Genomic DNA, 19989 nt, shown 5'->3' with positions numbered 1-19989 from the left:
CAAATAAGTCTTTGAAATTGTTTTTAATTTGATGCTCTTCAATTGTAAATGTATATGGTATATTGTTTATTTTGAAGTTACATGTCGTGTATATGATTATTAATATGGTTTTTATATCATGGATAAATAAATAGGGTTATTGAAGAATGTCTATGAAGATTCCACTAAAAGCCTATATACTTTGTCTAATGATAGGATTCATAGTTGAAATCATAACTTTCATAAGAAGACTAAATGGAAAAATCTTCCCATAAAATTTGATTTTGTGATGTAAGATATTCTCCAATATACTCACTTTCCCTTGTAATTTTGGTATGGCATGGATCAAAGGAAGAGATCTAATTATTGTTTGATTCCTCATTTCCAAATATTGGGATCCATTTTGGAAGCATTAAAGTGAAGAAGTAGTTGTAGCAACTACTAGAGCAAGGTGTTATTTGACCAAGTACTTCACCTTATGGGTCTCCCATCACAATTGTTCCAAACAAGGATGGGGCTTAGTGAATGTTCATAGATTACAATGTTAAAAAAATTATGTTAAAGAACAAGCACCCCCTACCTAGGATTGATGACCTATTCAATTGGCTATAGCAAGCAAAATACTTCACCAACTGGATCTAAAATTAGGGTATCACTAACTTCAAGTCAAAGAAGAAGATACTTGGATGACTAACTTAAAAAGAAAATAAGGTTTTTATGATTGGTTAGCCATACCAATTGGTTTTGTAATGCACTAGCTAGATTTCTTGAGATTATTGAATGATGTATTGTGCCCTTATCTAGATTCATTTGTTATTTTTTATTTGGATGATATAATAGTTTACATTGCAACCTGGAAGGATCACATCTTGAACTTGATGCATGTGCTAGAAACTTTGTAGAGGCACCAACTATTGGAAAATCTCAAGAAATGTGAGTTTCCATAGTAGTGTTCGGTGTATTTAGCGATCTAGGTAGATATTGGTGGCCGCTCGCCTATTCCACTTGGAAACCTAACATTATTTCCTTTAAGTTTCCTTGATTCTAGCACATATTTCTATTTTGGGCAGTTTTTCGGTTCCTAAACTTTTGGAGCCATTTTGAGGTCCTAAAATACATTTTCTAGTCAAACGAAGAGACCAGAAAATACCTCATCTTATGGGTCACCCATCATAATTTTTCCAAAGAAGGATGAGGCTTAGCGAATGTGCATAGATAACAATGTTTAACAAATTATGCTAAAGAACAATTACCCCTACCTAGGATTGATGACCTATTGTATTATCTATAGCAAGAAAAATGTTTCACCAACTCGATTTAAAATTAGGGTATCACTAGCTTCAAGTTAGAGAAGAAGATACTTAGAAGACTACCTTCAAAACCAAACAATGTTTGTATGATTAGTTAGTCATGTTAGTTGGTCTATGTAATGCACTAGCTATATTCCACAAGATTAAGGAATCATGTATTGTACCCTTATCTAGAATAGTTTGTTATTGTTTATTTGAATGATATACTATTTTGCATTGATACCTGGAAGGATCACATCTCCAACTTGATGCATGTGTTAGATACTTTGAAGAGGCACCAACTATTAGAAAATCTCAAGAAATGTGAGTCTCCACAATAGTCTTTGGTCTACTGAGTGATTCAAGTGGATATTGGTGGCCACCGGCCTATTCCATTTGGACCCCAACATTATTTCTTCTAAGTTTCCTTAATTCTAGCACATATTTCTATTTTTGGCAGTTTTGCAGGTCCTAAACTTTCGGAGTAGTTTTGAAGTCTTAAAAGATGACTTCTGGTAGAACGGAGGGACTAGAAAAGTGCCAAACTATATTTCACAAATCATTCATTAGAGAAAATTTGACGTGAAAAATGGGCCTCAAAACAAAATTGTATAACAAAAATAAATTTTATAAGAATCAATAGGATTTAATATGATGATGTCAACCATGGGGGATGATTCACCATTTTTGGAGTAAAAAGGTAAGAAAAATTTATTACTTTTCAACTCTCCCTATGAATTTACTTAATTTTTGAGCAGGAGCACTCATTGGATGCATAATTTAATATTTCAATCAAGGAGTACCCATGTTGCATATTTTCGATGGACCCTACTATGCAAAAAATGTGAAATACATGAAAAAGTGTAATTGCAATAACATTTTTTCATGTATTTCACATTTTTCATGTAGTAGGGTCCATCAAAAGTATGCAACATGGGTACTCCTTGGATGAAAAATTAAATTTTCCATCCAACGAGTGCCCCTATTCGAAATTTGAGTAAAATTCTAGGTAGATAAGTTGAAAATATGAGTTGAAAATGTAGTTTTTTCTTTTTTCCCTCAATCTTCACGAGGTAATCTAATATTATTTATTATTTCCACTATTATTTTATAATTATAATATTCCTTAGGAGGTCCATTTTAGACCTCAAATTTTCTGTAATGTTTTTTGCTTCTCATGGAGATCGTATGCCAAAGTTACGACCTCAAGAAGTTGGTGGTCCAATTCACCCCAACGAGGCCCAAAACTGTTAGCACTTCATCTCCTAGGGTTAGGGTTTCACACTTCTTCTTTATGATAAAAAGGCCTCTGAGCCTCATTTTAATATAGTCCAGAAGGCATGTAGCCATCACATCTCTTCTAGGAGATAAGCTACCATCGCTTAAGCTAATTTGTTTTATTCTACATGTAAAAAAATTTTAGTACTTGTTACTAATTAATTGAAGTTATTTTCTTGTGTTGTATCTATGTGTTATGTTTAAATATGTATTTCATTTCATACCTTCATAAATCTGGATCAATGGTGTCAGAGCAGTCTGCTCTTTCTCTTTTTTTTGTGCATGTCCCCAACGAGGTTGGGGTATAAAGAGTTGTTACTTGAACTGGTTGAGCCCTTGCATGACCATCCCTGTTGACACCGACAACCTCCCGTGGTGAAAGAAAAGAAATACGAGGGAACAAGGGATCTTATCAAATTATTGCTCGAAGAAGCCCTCGAGCGACAAAGGAAAGAGATGATGGACAACTTTGCCTAGATCCTTTGGTGGATGCCAATAGGTGACGCATATTCATCCAGTAGTCACTTTGGAGTGTTTCCCCTTCCAAAGTACAAGTTAACTTTGATAACCCTATATTCAAAGGTAAGATAGATGCATATGTTGTAGATAAATGGTTAAGTCTTCTAGAAAGTTTTTTCATTCCATAGTTTCTATGATATGGAAAATACTACTTTTTCACTGCTTAAGGCCACCCCCATGTAAAGGAAAGGTGGGAAACTTACTATGAGAAAAGGGTTGAGGAACCCTCTCTGTTTATAGTTGCACCATCTTGCAACTCCTTTTGATACGCTGTCAAGGAACAATATTACCTTGTTGGGATATATGAAGATAGGTACATAAAATGGGCCACACTACGACAACAAAGGGACCAATATGTGCATGACATCACAAATATTTTTCACACTTTATACACGAAGCTAGGTATCAAAGACTATGAGTGAAATTTGGTGCTCAAGTACTATGATATTCTACATAAATACATTCAGGAATAAACAAAGTTTCTAGACATCCCCTCACTTGGTTTAGCATACTGATATGTTGCTAATATTAAAAAAAAAATTAAACAAAAGAAGCGAGACTTTGGATCTGTAAATCCAACGTAGGGCAAGAGCAACCCCAAATCAAAGAACAGAGGATAGAGCCAAGGTGGAAATACCTAAGACAACCCACTGCATCCATAAGAAAAGAATGACATCATGAAGACAAAGAAAGACATAGGAAAGTGGTGTGAATTCCACAAGAGCCCTACCCACAGCAAAAATGAGTGTTGTGCCAAGCTTTCATCAGTGGTCGAGCTAAAACCTTCTGATTTCGATGCATGTTGTCACTCTGAGCTAGAAACCAGCAAGAGGAATGAAAAGATGAAGAAAATTAATGATGCGGAACCCAGTTCCACTGTTGCCACCACCAAGGTCAAAAATATTGAGCCTGAAGATCTAGAGGAGGGGGAGTGTCTCTTCCACTCACATATGTGGGTGAAGGGTTCTCCACTACAGTTAATTATCAATAGTGGGAGCTAAAAGAACTTCATCTCAGTATAGGTCATTAAGAATTTGGCCTTGCCAACCACACCACACCCATAACCATATACCATTAGGTGCCTCCACCAAGGATGAGATCCATGTGTCAGCCAGTAGTGTTGCCTTCCCTACAACATCAAGCCCTTCATGGATTTGTTACTATGTGATGTTTCTCCTCTTGAAGTTTGTGATGTTCTATTAGGCAAACCATATTTTTGGAAGCATCATATTATGTATGAACCCAAGCCTCACATTGTTATTATTACTTTGGGCAGGAAGCTATATAGGATACCGGAGATAGCCCCGCCTACCACCATCTCTTTGATCTTTGCTAGGAAATGTAGTAAGATCATCTCTCAGAACAGGGAATTTGTTTTATTTCTGATTTGTTCTCAAAGTAAGGGGAATATTATGGCCACATCCATGGCCCCTAGAAAGGTTCCCTTTACACAGTAAAAGATAGTTAATAAGGTCATGGAACAATACATAGACATTTTCTACTCACCCATACTAGTACCCTTGCATTGTTAGGTCAAGCACTCGATCGATATAACTCCCAAAGCTCCTCTACCCAATGGGTCAATAAACGATTTCTCTCTTCTGGAAAATGAGGAAATCAAGTGACAATTCTAGGAGCTACTCATATAGAAGAAGGATGGGACCTGGAGACTCTGCATGTATTATCAAGCACTGAATAAAATCACTACCAAGAACAGGTACATGATCCCATGAATTGATGACCTTATTTACCATATCAAGGGGGCCAAGTACTTCATCAAGATTGATTTGAAGTCCAGATATCACCAAGTTCCAATAAAACCCACATATGTATGGAATACCACCTTCAAATCCAAGGAGGGACTTTTTTAGTGGTTGGTCATGCCCTGCGAGTTGGGAAATTCCCCTGCAACGTTTATGAGGAAGATGGATGACATTTTGTGTCCTTTCACCAATTCATTCATGGTTGTGTATTTGGATGACATCCTCATCTTCAAAAAGAGTTTGGCAGAGCACTTGCAACATATTCGACAGGTCCTTTAAACCTTATGGAAACACAAGCTATGTCCTGACCCGGAGAAGTTTTCCTTTTGCATGGACCAAGTCCAATATTTGGGCTATGTAATCGATGAGAAAGGCATGCATGTGGATCTGACTAAGATCCGAGTCATTCAGGATTGGCGAGTCCTAATGACTATGAGAAAGATTCGTGGCTTCTTGGGCCTTGCTAATTTATATTAGAGATTTGTGTTGGGGTTCTCTCATATTACTTGGCCCTTGAGTCAAGTTACCAAGGGTGGAGAAAAATCAAAGTTATTTTGGTCCTACACAACATAAGGCATTAATTTAACTAAAACACTACCTTTTCTTTGCACCATTCCTCACCTTACCAAACCTACAACAACCATTTGAGATTGAGACAAATGCCTCAAATTATGTTATTGGTACAATCCTCACTCAGTAAGGGAACCTAGTGGCCTATCATAGTGAGACACTTTATGATAATATTCTTATGTAACCCACATATGATAAGGAGATGTAATCTATTGTGTAGGCCTGCCATTGATGGAAGCATTATATTGTGGGGAAGGAGACAATCATGCACACATATCACTCGCCCCTTCAATTTATGAAGACACATGGGAAGTTGCAGAATGATCACCATTAGAAATAGTACACATACCTGCAATAATTCCATATGAACATAAAGTACAAGAAGGGAAGCACCATTCATGTCACAAATTGCCTCAATTGTCCCTTGATTTTGGTACTGAGTACAATTCTAAACTCTTGCGGGAACGAGACGTCTAGATGGCCACAACTATATGAAAGTAACTTAGAGTTTGTTACCACGTACAAGATGTTGATGGATGGAAAGCCAATTCTAGACTTCCACCTTGAGGCCGGACTATTGTGCTATCTAGGACATCTTTGTGTTCCTTCAAGTGATCATGATAAGATAATTTGGGAGGTTCATTACAATAGGGTCACATGACACTTTTGTGTCAATAAGACAGTGGCAGTATTGCAAAAATAATTTTATTGCCCAAAAATCTGACAGGATGTTGGAAAATATATCAGATCTTGCATTTCCCATGCCATCACCAAGCCAACCATTAAGAAGCAAGGCTTGTACGCTCCTCTTCATACTCCTAGCCAAACTTGGGAATCCATCTCCATGGACTATATTTCTGGCCTCCCTTCTACCAAGCATGGTAATGACTGTGCATTTGTGGTCTTCGATATATTTTCTAAGATGGCTATATTGATGGCCTGTAAGAAGGTGTTGGGCATGGAATCCCCCCCAAGGAATGTTTTGGGGCTTAAAGCCCAAGTTTTGACCCAATCTTGTTGTAAAGCTCCATGAATTGCGGGCGCAGAGCCTAAACAGTATGATAGAGTCACAGGGTTGTTCGCCCTAGTTTTGTAATGTAATGTCAGCTGGATAGACCTACCCATGGTCCGCGAACCATGGGATTGTATAAATAGAGTGAGGCTCTAAGTGTAAAAGGGAAGAAGTAGAGGGAGATAGGAAGAGAGTCTGAGTAACTAAGTGAAGTGTGTCTTTGGGTTGTAGAGTAGGAGAAGGCTCCACAGCTGAGTGCGTAGAGGCCTAGTAGTCCAAAACTGAGTGCACAGACCCCTGTAGCTGAGTGCGTAGGGCGGAGTCAAGTCTGCAACTAAAGAAGGAATTAATAAAGAGAAGTTTTACTATAATTCTATGTATTTATTCTTGGGTTAATGCATGTTTGATATAATTTGCAAATATATTGTTTATTTATTGCATGCGCATGTATGAATGGTTTATGTTGTTAAGTATAACTTAAAGCATGCAAGTAGCCTAAAATAATCAACTAACATTAGAATACCAGTAAGGACTTGGGTAGTAATGTAGAAGTACAGCATTCGGCCCCCGAGTAAGGCTGCACGAAGGTAGTATATTAGGCTGTGAGGTACAGGAAAGTGCGAGAAGTGACTTGCGCATAGGGTCAAATTGAAGACCACTTGAAACTCATCAGACATCTCTAGGGTGCGGAAACCTGGTTCTAGCACCCTCCCATACTACTTCGAGTGAGACCTCAGTCCGCGCTCCGCGGACTGTTGCCGAAAGGGCCAGTAGTACCAGGATTTGTTTGGCTAAATTAACTCTGAACCTAGGTCAGGCCCCAATAAGCTAACAAATAGTTCCGTTGCCGGGACTGGGATCTGCATAAGAGATGTCCGATGTCGTATCAATGGAATCCGACAAAGAAATGAATTTAAGAGTTGTTGGACAGAAATATTCATGAGTTCGCGGCGCAGGAAAACATGAATCCGCATTTATCAAAGGAAGAGTGGTTAGATTTCTACTTATATACAGAAATCCACGAAATTTTCTTTGCATCCTTCCCCTCTGAGTTGTACGAGTGGATCACGAAGCTAGCAAATAGTCAAGGAAGGTGTAGGCTCGATAAACATATTGTGTGGACTCCAGAGTTGGTGCATAGACTGGAAGCATCGAAAGATAAGACTGCGCGCATTGTGGACCATTGGATCGATTGAATTATAGGAGGGTTTATCATCGAGTTCATGGTAGATACTTCAGTCAGCTATAGCAAGGTGGAACGATGTTTCCTCGAAGGATAGCGAGGTAAGTATGTTAAATATTTGAACACTTGGATTAAAATGCTACTGTGTGAAAAGTGGGTTATGCAAATAAATTGATGTTTGGGGCTACGTGAAGTGGGAGGATCAATAGGAACGAAGGTAGTGTAGAACTAGAAACTAGCCCTTTGATTTCACTGCCACGAGAAAGCGAGGAAGAACTCACGAAGGTCTCACCAAGAAGTGCGATCAGTTTGATAAAGCAACAAATTCCGCACATACCACCCCCACCTACACCACCACCAGTTTCACCATATTCACCCCCATCTTCGTCCACACCACCTCCGCCGCCACGACAGTTCAATATGGCGAGTGCGATGAAGTTGACGGTGTTCAAAGGAGTAGGGAACGAAGATCTAGGCCAATTTTGGTTTGTGGTAAAGGTTGTATGGGAAGCGCAGGGAGTCACGAGTGACAATATAAAGAAAGCAACACTAGTCAGCACTCTGCAGGATCACACACTGACGTGGTACATTAAGCACTCCAATGACAATCCGAACGCAGGGATCACGGATATCCAAGTTGCGCTAAATAGGGAATTTAGCAGGTCAAAATCAGAGACACAGTCGATTATTGGATTTAAGGAAATTGCAATGCTTCCAGGCGAGACCCCCTGGGAGCTAGATCAGAGACTGAAGTGTATGACTCGTGAAGCCAACATGACCTTGACGGATGGGAAATTCCGCGCATGGTTTGTATCGTCCCTAACGCTGCATCTAAGGAACGCGCTGTCATAGCAGAAGCTATCCACTCAGGCCGAGGCCTTAGTGATCGCAATGAGACTGCATGAGACCCTGATACAAGATCCTAACTTGGGAGTCCAATAGATCCACGTGTAGTTTAAAAACTTGTGCCTTGAGATGCAGAGTTTGAAACAAGATAGGACGGCTCGCCTAGAAGTGCGCGAGGAGGTATGGTGCATAAAGTGCAAAGGCCAGGGACATGACAAAGACCATTGTCCAATATTCGTGAACTACCTGGCGGTAGGAGGACCAATGCCATTGTGACCAGAGGCACAAGCAGGACCGTGTCCGGCGCTTGCCTTATTGTGTGCAATTTTTCATATGGGAGGAAAGCATGCTACAGATAACTACAATCTATTACAGAAGTATACGCAGACTTCCCAACAGTTGTTCCGTAATTTCTGCAGGTCAGTAGGCCACGATGAGTGCACCTATAGAAGTTATGAACTAATGATGGGTCAGACTCCTACCTACAGAGTGCAGACTGAAACACGGACCATCGATCAAAATGCAGGGATGGTGCACACTATATTTCAGGGGCGCAGATGAGGTTGAGGTGGAATGGGACCAGGAAGAGGTCGCAGACAGCTGATTTGTTACAATTGCAGAGGGCTAGGGCATTATGCCTACGATTGTACAAATCTAACGAGACCATTATGCTTATATTGTACCTAGTTTGATCATGAGACGAAGGACTGTCCCATGCTGATATCGAGGTTGCGCGATAAAGGAGCATTCCAACCTCCCCCAACTCAGAACTTGCAAATGATGAGGTTTGAGCCGCACGAGGAAGACTCGAATGTAAATATCATGCTCCGAAGTGGTATCGCCGCAAGAGACGAAAAAGGCAAGCAGCTCGAAGAGAGTGCATGGGTTCGCAAGGCTCCAATAAAGGAACCAGAATTTGATTTAGAGTGCGCTAAGGAGACATTCATGGAGGCTAGGAAGAACATCGCGGATGCCTCCACTTCAGGAAGTAAAGACAAACTAGAACCAAAAATGGACACGTCAATGCTCACTACATTTTTGGAGACATGCATGAAGTTGTTGTGCGATAGCAAAGTGGTGAAGGGATTGCATGAACTCATCACTAGATGTGCTAGACCAGGGGAACCGGGTGTAGTCCGGAAGCTTGGGAAGCACACAATGCGAACAAGGGAGATGAGATTGACCACACAGATCGGGGAATATGAAATGGATCAAGTGATTTTGGATCTAGGATCGGACGCCAATGTCCTGCCAAAGCAAACATGGGAGTGCATGGGCAAGTCCGCATTACAATGGTCTCCTATTCAATTGTGAATGGCGAACCAGAAAAAGATCCTACCCCTAGGAAGATTGCAGGGAATAATGGTGGATATCGAAGGTGTGAGCACGTTTGCAAATTTCGAAGTGATAGAGATTGTTGATGACAACAATCCCTATCTCGCACTACTGGGAATAGAATGGGCCACTGATATGAATGGAGTGATAAATCTAAAGAAGTGCAAGATGATTTTCCAGAAAAAGTCACTACGCGTAGTGGTACTTGTAGACCCTGCGGAAGGATCGCGCTACACAGAGCCAGTGCATGACTATGAGAGTGACGACGATCTAGACTGTATCTACAAGATAACCATGTCAGAGAAGGATTGGGTGAATCCAATAGTGGATGGCAGGCTTTTGTGGGAGTGCAAAAGCTCCTGCACCTCAGGTTGAGACAAGGAGATAGAATAGTGGCAGAATCGGTTACACAAGGTAACCACGCTCAACTGCAACATGATGACAAGGTTGTTGTGCTGCATGACAACAGAGGTAAGAGATCTACCTATGTATGATGGATTGACCCAGGTGGATGATTTCTTAAACCAATTTGAAAGAGAAGTACTGGAACAAAATTGTTTTGACACTCTGAAATGGGTACTGCGTGCTATGCCCACAAGATGGTGGGGTACGCATCAAAGAAGTTTTGAGGACTGGCGCGAATTTAGAAGGATGATGCGCATGTGGTTTGGAAAGCCTTAGATGTGGATGAAAGCTGGGTATGATGGACGAAACAACCCGTGCGTCTACATTTTCAAATGGGTATATGCGTATGGTGCACAATGTGCATGAACGGACACTGTCCTCGTGATAGGAAACATGATTGACAAGCAGGAGCGGGAAAGACGATGGCGTGAGTGATGACCAGGGAGTATGATAAGACCAAGCACACAGAACATTATCTGTGTGGAAGCCTTTGACAAAGTATGCGAAGTACTGAATGTGGCCCACCATGTGAAACACACTGACTGGTACCTACATGTATCAGCGGTTCTATGGGCTTATAGGACCATGTGCGAAACCCTGACCATGCGGGCACTTCTTAAGCTGAAGTATGAAGCAGATGCTATAATCCCTATGGAGCATGCGAAGCCTAGTCCGTGCACCATAGCACCCATAGATACGATGGTTCGCGAAGCTCGGAAAGGAGAGATCACATAACCACAAGGAACATAATGCATGGGACTTGAGGAAGAAATCCAATAGGGAAACCTTAGACTCCACGAACTTGAAAAAGAAAGGGTACGGTTAAGGAAGAAAAGTGCTTTGATGGACGTGGAAGTCAAGAAGCTGGAGGAAGAAATAATAAAAGATTTTATTGGTAAAAAGACCAGGCTAGTAAAATAGGGTGCGTGCGATCTCGATAACAATGTTAAGACCTATTGCCATGAATTGATCAGTTTGATGCCTTGGCTTGGACCGCATATTGCTAAGCATAGTGACTAGGGTAGCATGTTGCAAATGGTGAAGTGTGCGATGACGACCGTAATAATACAAGGTGGGGATTCTCCAAGAACCATGACAGAGGACAGGATGGAACTCTACATGGGTGGTGCGACCACTTGACTAGCCAAGGGAAGGAGAGTCTTAGTGCTCTAGGAAGTTGGAAGGGAGTGCGGGACTATAAACTATTTCGCTTGGGAGCAAAGTGATATTGGAGATGTACGCAGAAGCAGAGAGTCACAAGGTCTACGACCGTGCACGGGGGGCTGCGCTGCCGTGCAAATTGGCTAGAAAGTGACCATTGAAGTCACTATTCATGATGGGATGCTCAACTTGAGGCCACATGGAGTGGGCGACAGGCATTTAAGACGCGATTTATGGGCAAGATTTGGAAAAATCTGCTGCCAAGAAAGCATTAATTAACTGGAATTGGGGGGAACAGTTGAATTCGAATTCAAAAAGTGCTATAAAATACAAAGGGCCACCCAACAAACAACACTTGGTCATTTGTGAATTGAGAAATTGAGTAGAGCCTTGAATATTTTGAGCCGAGCATTGATTAAGCCCCTAAATTCATGAGTGATAGATTGTTGCACAACCATAATGACAGCAACTAAGGATGGTAGGGGGATAGAAGAAGTGATCGCCGACGAGGCTGCGCAGGTCCTAATTGTGGAGGATGTTCGAGAAGGTGCCAGGATTGTGGCAAAGATCCCTAAATCACCGCGCACGCCAAGACCCAAGAAGGATAAACAAGAAATGACTCCCGTACGCGTGTCCCTGCAGAACCTACTATGCAGAAAACTGTTGATGGAGGAGAAAGGGAAAGCTATCACGATAGAAACAGACGAAGAAGAAGAAGATCTGCAGGCCCTTATCATCACAGAGGAAGAAGATGAAGGCATGGAGGTGGATATTCAACCTACGCACTCAGTGACAAAGCTGCCTGCCTATGTCCCACTGTGAAAAGGGAAGGCCAAAGTGCCCAAGGACTTGGATGAGACTAAGAGTTTGCTCCAGACCCCGCTCCTGCTAGATGACATTATGTTTGAAGGCACGCACCTAGGCCGCACGCACCTAGGCCGCATGCCGACCATGAAATTTGAAGATTGGGACCTCGCTGACCGTGAGAAGTTCCCTCACCTTGAGACTAGAAACCTCATGAAGCAGAACACCGTGGGGGTGGTGACAACATTAGAGTTGCGGAAGTGGTTGCGCAGTGTGGAAAAGGTCAGGCTGTTGAACCTATTATGGGTGCCGCATTTCCACCGTGCCCCAATAACAATTTTTGTCATTAGGAAACTGCTCTACCTAGTGCATGATGGGTATTTATGGCTGGAGGAGCCCATCCCCATCACGGCAGACCTGATTCATCGCATTTCCCATCTTCCATACAAAGGAAAGGACCCTGCAACCATATCGGAAGGAAAGGGTAGTGATTTGGCCATCACAGAGGCCATGAAGACGAAGTACAAGCTGGAAAAGAAGAAGAGGGGTTACACCATCTCCAGCATCAAGGACAAAGTAGTATGCGTAGCAATCCAAATCCTCACAGGAAAATTTATGCGGAAGTGTCGTGCCGGCGAGGTATCTGCGCCGATGGTTGCATTGGCCGAGCAGTGCGTGGAGGGGTTCTATTTTAACTGGTCTGAATTCCTCTGCACGAAATTCTTAGATAATTGTTGCGAAGCCTAGGAGAAGGGTAAAACATTCCACTATGCGTGGTTACTGCTGTCCATAGTGCTCATAGCAGTGGAATTGCCGGAGGATAGTCAATTACCCATAATTGATAGAGAATTACAAGAGGTCACGAAATAAACTTTGCTCTGGGCCACGAAGGATGCTACAAGGATACGTGACATCAAGATCTTCTGGGTGCTCATGGAGATGAACATCTGAATGTGGATCAACCATAAACCGTGCTTGTTGCCCACAGTTCAAAATAGTCTACAAAGTTTTGTAGAATTTAAGGCAGACATGCACAACATATATATTAGGATGCGTAAGGATCTGATGAAGTAGTGGGAAAATCTACCCTTTGTAGCCACTGAAAACGCCATATTTAATGTCTTGGAGGCATGGCCTTCGCAATGGTGCACCCCAAACATTGCAGAACTCGAGGTAGACACTACAAAATAAGAAAGACGATGCCAAGCTGCGCATCGCACAGTTGGGCGAGAAAAGGCAGAAGGAAATAGTAGCAACAGAAGTGCAGGCAGTGCCAGAAGTGGCACAGAAAGTAGCCGAATAGGAAAATGTCACAGCAGCAGCAGCAGCACAGGAAGCAGCTGTGAAGTCGGCTGAGGTCTAAACATTGCCTTTGCAAGGACAGGCAGCAGAGGAAGCAGAAATAGAAGAAGGAGGCGTAGGCCCACGAACTAAATCCACACAGTTGAAGCGCCACCACCCGGCAGAGCGAGCAGGATTGAGGAAGAAGTTCAAGGCCTCAAAATTGTCCATTGACTCGATCACCCTAACCGAGGGTGATTTGCATGACATTGGCGAGACAGTGCGCGATGTCACAAATGAGGCTCTCCAAGATTTCATGTAGGAGAACCAGATTGTGTTGGGGGCCCTCAAAGTGCAGTTTCAGGAATTATAGGTGCACCCCCCTCAAGTTGGTACCCTTTTGACCAACCTTGCAGTCAGATCCACGGCAACAGAGCAGATGTTGCATGCGCAGATGATGAACACAATAGTGTTTCTAGAAGTGGCTCTAGTGACATCAAATGAGGCTAACAGGTTTTCGGTTAGCACGATGAAAGGTCTCGGTGTTAATCTAGTTGCCCTTTTACACGAGACATTATATCTATTACTGGATGGGATAATGGTAGAGTTGTGTGCTCCAAGTCCTTAGTGAGCAGAAGGTAAATATGGAACAACTCAGCTTGCAGCACGACGAATTGCTGTCGCAAAATCAACAACTGGTGCAAGTGATAGATGACACTTGTTGAAGCGTCCTGGAGCTGGCCATCCCAACAGATCTACCAGCGGAGGTGCAGATCCACAGGTTAGCAATAGGAGTCTGTGAGGCTAGGTAGGAGATAACAAAGGTTCAGTTGGAGCTGAATATTCATATCGCCGAGTTGCAGTTAAAGGCGCAGCCATCCACTCCCCTGGAAGTCAAAGAACAGTGTGCTAGCGCTATCACAGTGGGATTGGAGGAAATCAGAGGTGTAGTGCGAGATTGTACCAACATGTTGGAAGAAGCACTTGAGGTCCTCACAACTCTACAGGAGGACCCCAACATCCAGCGCTTAGAGATAGAGGTGTGAGAACTCCAACAACAGTATGACAGTGTCCGAGGAACTATGGAGACAGTGGTCCTCACCCAGCGGCTTGCGAGGATGCAGTAGGCTAAAACACTAAAGGAGCAGGTGGACGCGGCATGACATAAGGAGGCAGTTCTCAAAGCACGCATCCAACCTTGGATCGACGAGGCCTCCACCATCACGATAGACATCGAAGGCAAGCTCACACACATATAGGGGTTGCACACATTAATGCAGAGAAGCACTCCAGACAGAGAGGTCTCATAACAACGCATGCAGCAGATCCAGCAAGCAGCGGCTCAGTGCGTTGTTGACCTTCACGCAGTTTGAGAACAGTTAGAGGGACTCTGTGCAAAGATCGCCGCACCAACAGAGTGACTCGAGGGCGAGTCACGATGTTTGTGTTGGGGGCCCGTTGGGCATGGAATCCCCCCCAAGGCATGTTTTGGAATCTTGTTGTAAAGATTTGCGAATTGCGGGCGTGGAGCATGAAAAGTGTGATAGAGTCATAGGGTTGTCTGCCCTAGTTTTGTAATGTAATGTCGGCTGGATAGACCTACCCATGGTCCACGAACCATGGGATTGTATAAATAGAGCGAGGCTCTAAATGTAAAAGGGAAGAAGTAGAGGGAGATAGGAAGAGAGTTTGAGTAACTAAGTGAAGTGTGTCTTTGGGTCGTAAAGTAGGAGAAGGCTCTGCAGCTGAGTGCGCAGAGGCCTCGTAGTCTGCAACTGAGTGCGTGGACCCCTACAATTGGGTGCGCAGGGCAGAGTCAAGTCCGTAACCAAAGAAGGAATTAATAAAGAGAAGTTTTACTATAATTTTGTGTATCTGTTCTTGGGTTAATGCATGTTTGATATAATTTGCAAATATACTGTTTATTTACTATGCACACCTGTATGAATGGTTTATGTTGTTAAGTATAACTTAAAGCATGCAGGTAGGCTAAAATAATCAACTAAAATTGGAATACCAGTAAGGACTTGGGTAGTAACATAGAAGTACAACGTTTGGCCTCCGAGTAGGGCTACGCGAAGGCAGTATATCAGGTTGCGAGGTACAGGAAAGTGCGCGAAGCAACTTTCACGCAGGGTCAAACCGCGGACCACTTGAAACTCATCAGACATCTCCAGGTGTGGAAACTTGGTTCTAGCACCCTCCCATACTACTTCGGGTGAGACCTCAGTCCACGCTCCTTGGACTGTTGCCGAAAGGGCCAGTAGTACAGGGATTTGTTTGGCTAAATTAACTTTGAACCTGGTTCAGGCCCCTAATAAGCCAACAGAAGGGAATCACAATAAAATACATTGCTAAAATTGTCTTCAAATGAGTGTGGGTTCATTTTTGGATCCCACAGAACATTATATCAGATCAAGATAGCAGGTTCCTAAGCACATTCTGGTCGAGCCTTTGGTCATTATTGGACACTAATCTCACCAAGTTGACTACATTCCATCCACAAACTAATGGTCAGGCAGAGGTTTTCAATAGGATAATAGTGCACATACTACACGTGTAAAACTCCAAGCATCCATGAAGGTGGGATGAGATTATTCCTTGTATTCAACAGAACTATAACAGATCTCTCCATAACTTGACTAGCCACAACCCCTTTCAGGTGGGCATTGAATTTCAATCATTGTGTCTCATTGATGTCGCAATGCCTCTTGTGACTACACATGCAGAATTTGAACGTGTTCAGTTTGAAGCTAATAAAGCCACCATATTTATTACATGCATCTAGCACATCCACCAACAGGTCCTTGATATCTTCGATAAAGCTAATCCCAAGCACAAACACTATCATGATTAACATCAGGTCCCACATAAGTTTCGAGTGGGTGACAAAGCTTGGTTACATTTACAGAAGGAACACCTTACTGGAACTCATAAGAAGCTTCAACCACTCCGATATAAGGCCTTAAACCATCACCAAGGTTGTGGGTGGCAATGCTTTTGAAATTAGTATCCCAACATTCCTTGGTTTGCACCCAATGTTCAATGTGGACCACCATCGACCATACTTTTCACCATTGTTGGACACATCATACATTGCTGAGAAATTGAAACCAACATAGCTTAACCTAGATTGCATTGAACAAGCCACAGATGACCATAACATTGACACATAGATTAAGTACACTCACCAACAAAGGATTCAAATATATCGAGTTGTCCAATCCAGCCAACTCCTGCACCAAGGAAAGTGGCTTACCAAGGACCAAGTTTAGCAAAAGTTTCCCCATCTCATGAAGGAACTCAACACAATGGGGACCATTACTTTTTAAGGGGGCATAATTTATCTAAGTGGATATTGGTTGCCACCCACATATTCCAATGGGACCCCCAACACTAGTTCCTTTTAGTTTCCTTAATTCCATCACAAATTTTTATTTTTGGTAGCTTTTCAACACCTAAACTTCCAGAGCAATTTTGAGGTCCTAAAGGATGTTTTCTGGGAAAACAGAGAGCTAAATAAAGTGCCAAATCAATTTTATAGATTTTATTTTTTCCTTTTCATGGAGATATTTGAAACGAGGTATTATGATAGCCAAACGAAGATCATATGCCTAATTTATGACCCCAGGAATTTGGTCATCCAACTTACCTGAAGGGGGCCTAAAACTGTTGGTGCTTCATCTCCTAGGGTTAGGATTTCACACTTCTTATTTATGATAAAAACGCCTCCGAGCATCATTGTAAAACAGTTTAGAAGGAATGTAGCTATCACATCTCTTCTTAGAGATAAGCCACCATTTCCCAATCTAGTTTGTTCTATTCTACATGTAAACAATTTTCAGTACTTGTTATTAGTTAACTAAAGTTGTGCTCTTGCATTGTATCTCTGTATTATGTTTAAATATGTATTTAATTTCATCCCATCATAAATCCATATCATTTTGGCTATGTGACTATTGTATGGGAGTTCAAGATAAATCTTTTCAAGATGGAAGCCAACATGAAGCAGTCAATGCCTACAAATATTTTTGAAGTCAAGAGTTTTATTAGGGTAGCACAATACTTGAGGAAATTCATAACTTCATTTTCAATAGTAGTTGTACCACTCCATGCCATTATATTGAGTGGAAAGGGTTTTGACTAGGGAAAGGTTTAGGATAAGACCTTTGAGGATTTAAGAAGAAATCGAATCAAGCAACAATTCTTGCATTACCAAACTTGTAATATTCATTTGAAGTGGAGACAAAAGTGAGTGGTTATGTTATGGGAGAACTTTTGATGTAGATAGGAAATCCTATATACTACCATTCTAAAGTGTTTCATTGGGCAGTTCTCAACTACCCTACCTATGATAAAGAACTCTATGTTGTGTGTTACATAGTAATTTTTCACTGTCATCACTCCAGTCTTCCTACTGTGTCATGTGTCCAAGTTGTACATGCAAAAGCTCTCTGATGTTGCCAAATGACCCACTTTTCCAAAGGTTTTTGCATCATCGTGTCTGTTTTCCAAATAAACATGCTGATGGGCACTCCAAAACAGTTCAGAAGCGCTGCCATCGCGGAAGTACACGTGATTCCTGCGATGCTCGAATTTCATGTGACAGCGCAACTATTGCTTGTAGTTTCCCGCGATGACCTGACTATCTCCGTTATGTAATAGTGATGTTAGCGCGACAGACCTGTTATGTGCCTGTGATGATCCAGATTGGGCGAATTTGTTCCAACAGTCGGCCTTCCAGATGACTCCAGACCTGGTTGTTGGCCTTGTTTATGTCGCCCTCCTTTCTCTGGCATGGTTTTTCTCTCATTTGTGCTACCTTCCTTGCAGATAAGCTCATCCTCCCACCTTTCATGGAGACTCCTTCTCCTATTTAAACTCTCACCATTGCTATGAGCTGCTAGTTTGGAATTCTTAGTCTTTGGAGTGTTGCTGATAGTATTGTGAGCTTGTTAGATAGCTGGTGTGAGTGTGACAAGTTTGGGTTTGTTGAGAGCTTGAGGAAGGTTTGTGAAGTGCCTTTGATCTTGTGTAAAACTTGTGAGTGAGAGAGACTTGTGTATTGGGAGATCCATCTTCAAGAGTGAATGCTTGAGGAACATGCTGGCTGGACCCTTCTGAGGAGGCTTGTAACGTCAAGACCTTGGTTGTAAGCTTACTCTATTTCATATTTAATGCAATCAATGATTTTTTCCTATGTCTTGTATGCAATGTACTAGATATCTCATGACTTCTTGACTTTATGAGTAAATAGTTCTTTGTTGTATTTCCTTTGCTTTGTTTCAGGTTGATTACTCTTAGGAGAAGGAAGTGGAAGCTGGAGCAGCGCAACGGAAGTCCATCGACCACCGGTTGAGGTAGGCCTCCAACTTGAACTATTTAAGGAGAATTTTTGTTGACTTGTCCTTGTTTGTGACTAGACCCACTCTAGGGCTAGAGGGGTTGCCTATGTCCGCAGAGGGAACACTTTCCTACATCACACTGTGTTACGAGTTTCGAAAATGTAGAAACACTATCAGGTGGGAAATGAGATGGTCATCCATATAGAAAACTAACTATTATAGTATGTGTGGGCTGAAAGTAAGTTACAAATAGGCCAAGCACTACAAGTGGATGGAGTTCTTATAATAGTTTCATTTAGTGATCAAGTATATGAAGGGAAACACAAACAAGTTGGCCAAGATTGCCACCCACATCAAGATTTAAAACTTTTGGAACTCTGATTCACATGGAGCCTTTCTTTCATGATGCATATAAAGAGACAAGTTGGCCAACATACTTTCAAGGCTACTCACATCAAAATTTACAAATTTGGGAACTTTGATGGACATGATTCCTTTCACTCATGATGCATATATACAAAGGATGAGGACTTCAAGAAGGTGTTGAAAAAGTTGCATATCCAAAGTTATGCAAGTAGTGGAGATAACACAATTGACTATCATCTCTAGAATGGGTGTGTTGTAGCAGCTACAACCACCATCCAAAATTTTTCCTTCACTTAGTTTTTGAGCCTCCCTCTTTGAAATCTTAGCAGCCATATTTCATTGCTCAAGTACATGTGTTTCTTTCGATTTTATCTTTCACTTAACAACTTGTGTTAACTTACTCATTCTGCCGACCAACCACAAGATGACCCAAAACTTGGGTCACAACTGATCTTGTTCTATGTGGGAAAACTGTGCCATCCTATAGGGAAGCTGCCTTGCACTCAGGAATTGTGCAGAGTAGCCCAGTAGCTTCCCTGCACTCAGAAATTGCACAGAGAAGGCAAGCCAACATTGCTCTCTAGAAATGCGCAGAGCAGGCCAGCTAACACTGCTCTACAGAAATGTGTAAAGCTGGCCAGCCAGCCAACACTACTCTCTAGAAATGCACAGATCAGGCCAGCAACCTTGCTCTAGAAAATTGCACAGAGCTGGCTAGTCAGCTAGGGCCACTCAGTCCAGAAACAACGCAGAAGCTTTCCCTCACTTGCTGTCCATTGCATGTGCCGGTAGGTTGCCTGGTTCCCTCTAGAACAACACAATTCCTCCTTGCATGCATGAAAACTTTTCTTGA

Source organism: Pinus tabuliformis, chromosome 1_2 (genome assembly GCF_031772625.1).
Source record: "Pinus tabuliformis cultivar Carrire ecotype Pingquan chromosome 1_2, CPIR1, whole genome shotgun sequence".
Lineage (NCBI taxonomy): Eukaryota > Viridiplantae > Streptophyta > Pinopsida > Pinales > Pinaceae > Pinus > Pinus tabuliformis.
The sequence above is the reverse complement of the archived record's forward strand: the minus strand, read 5'-3'. Positions refer to the sequence as shown.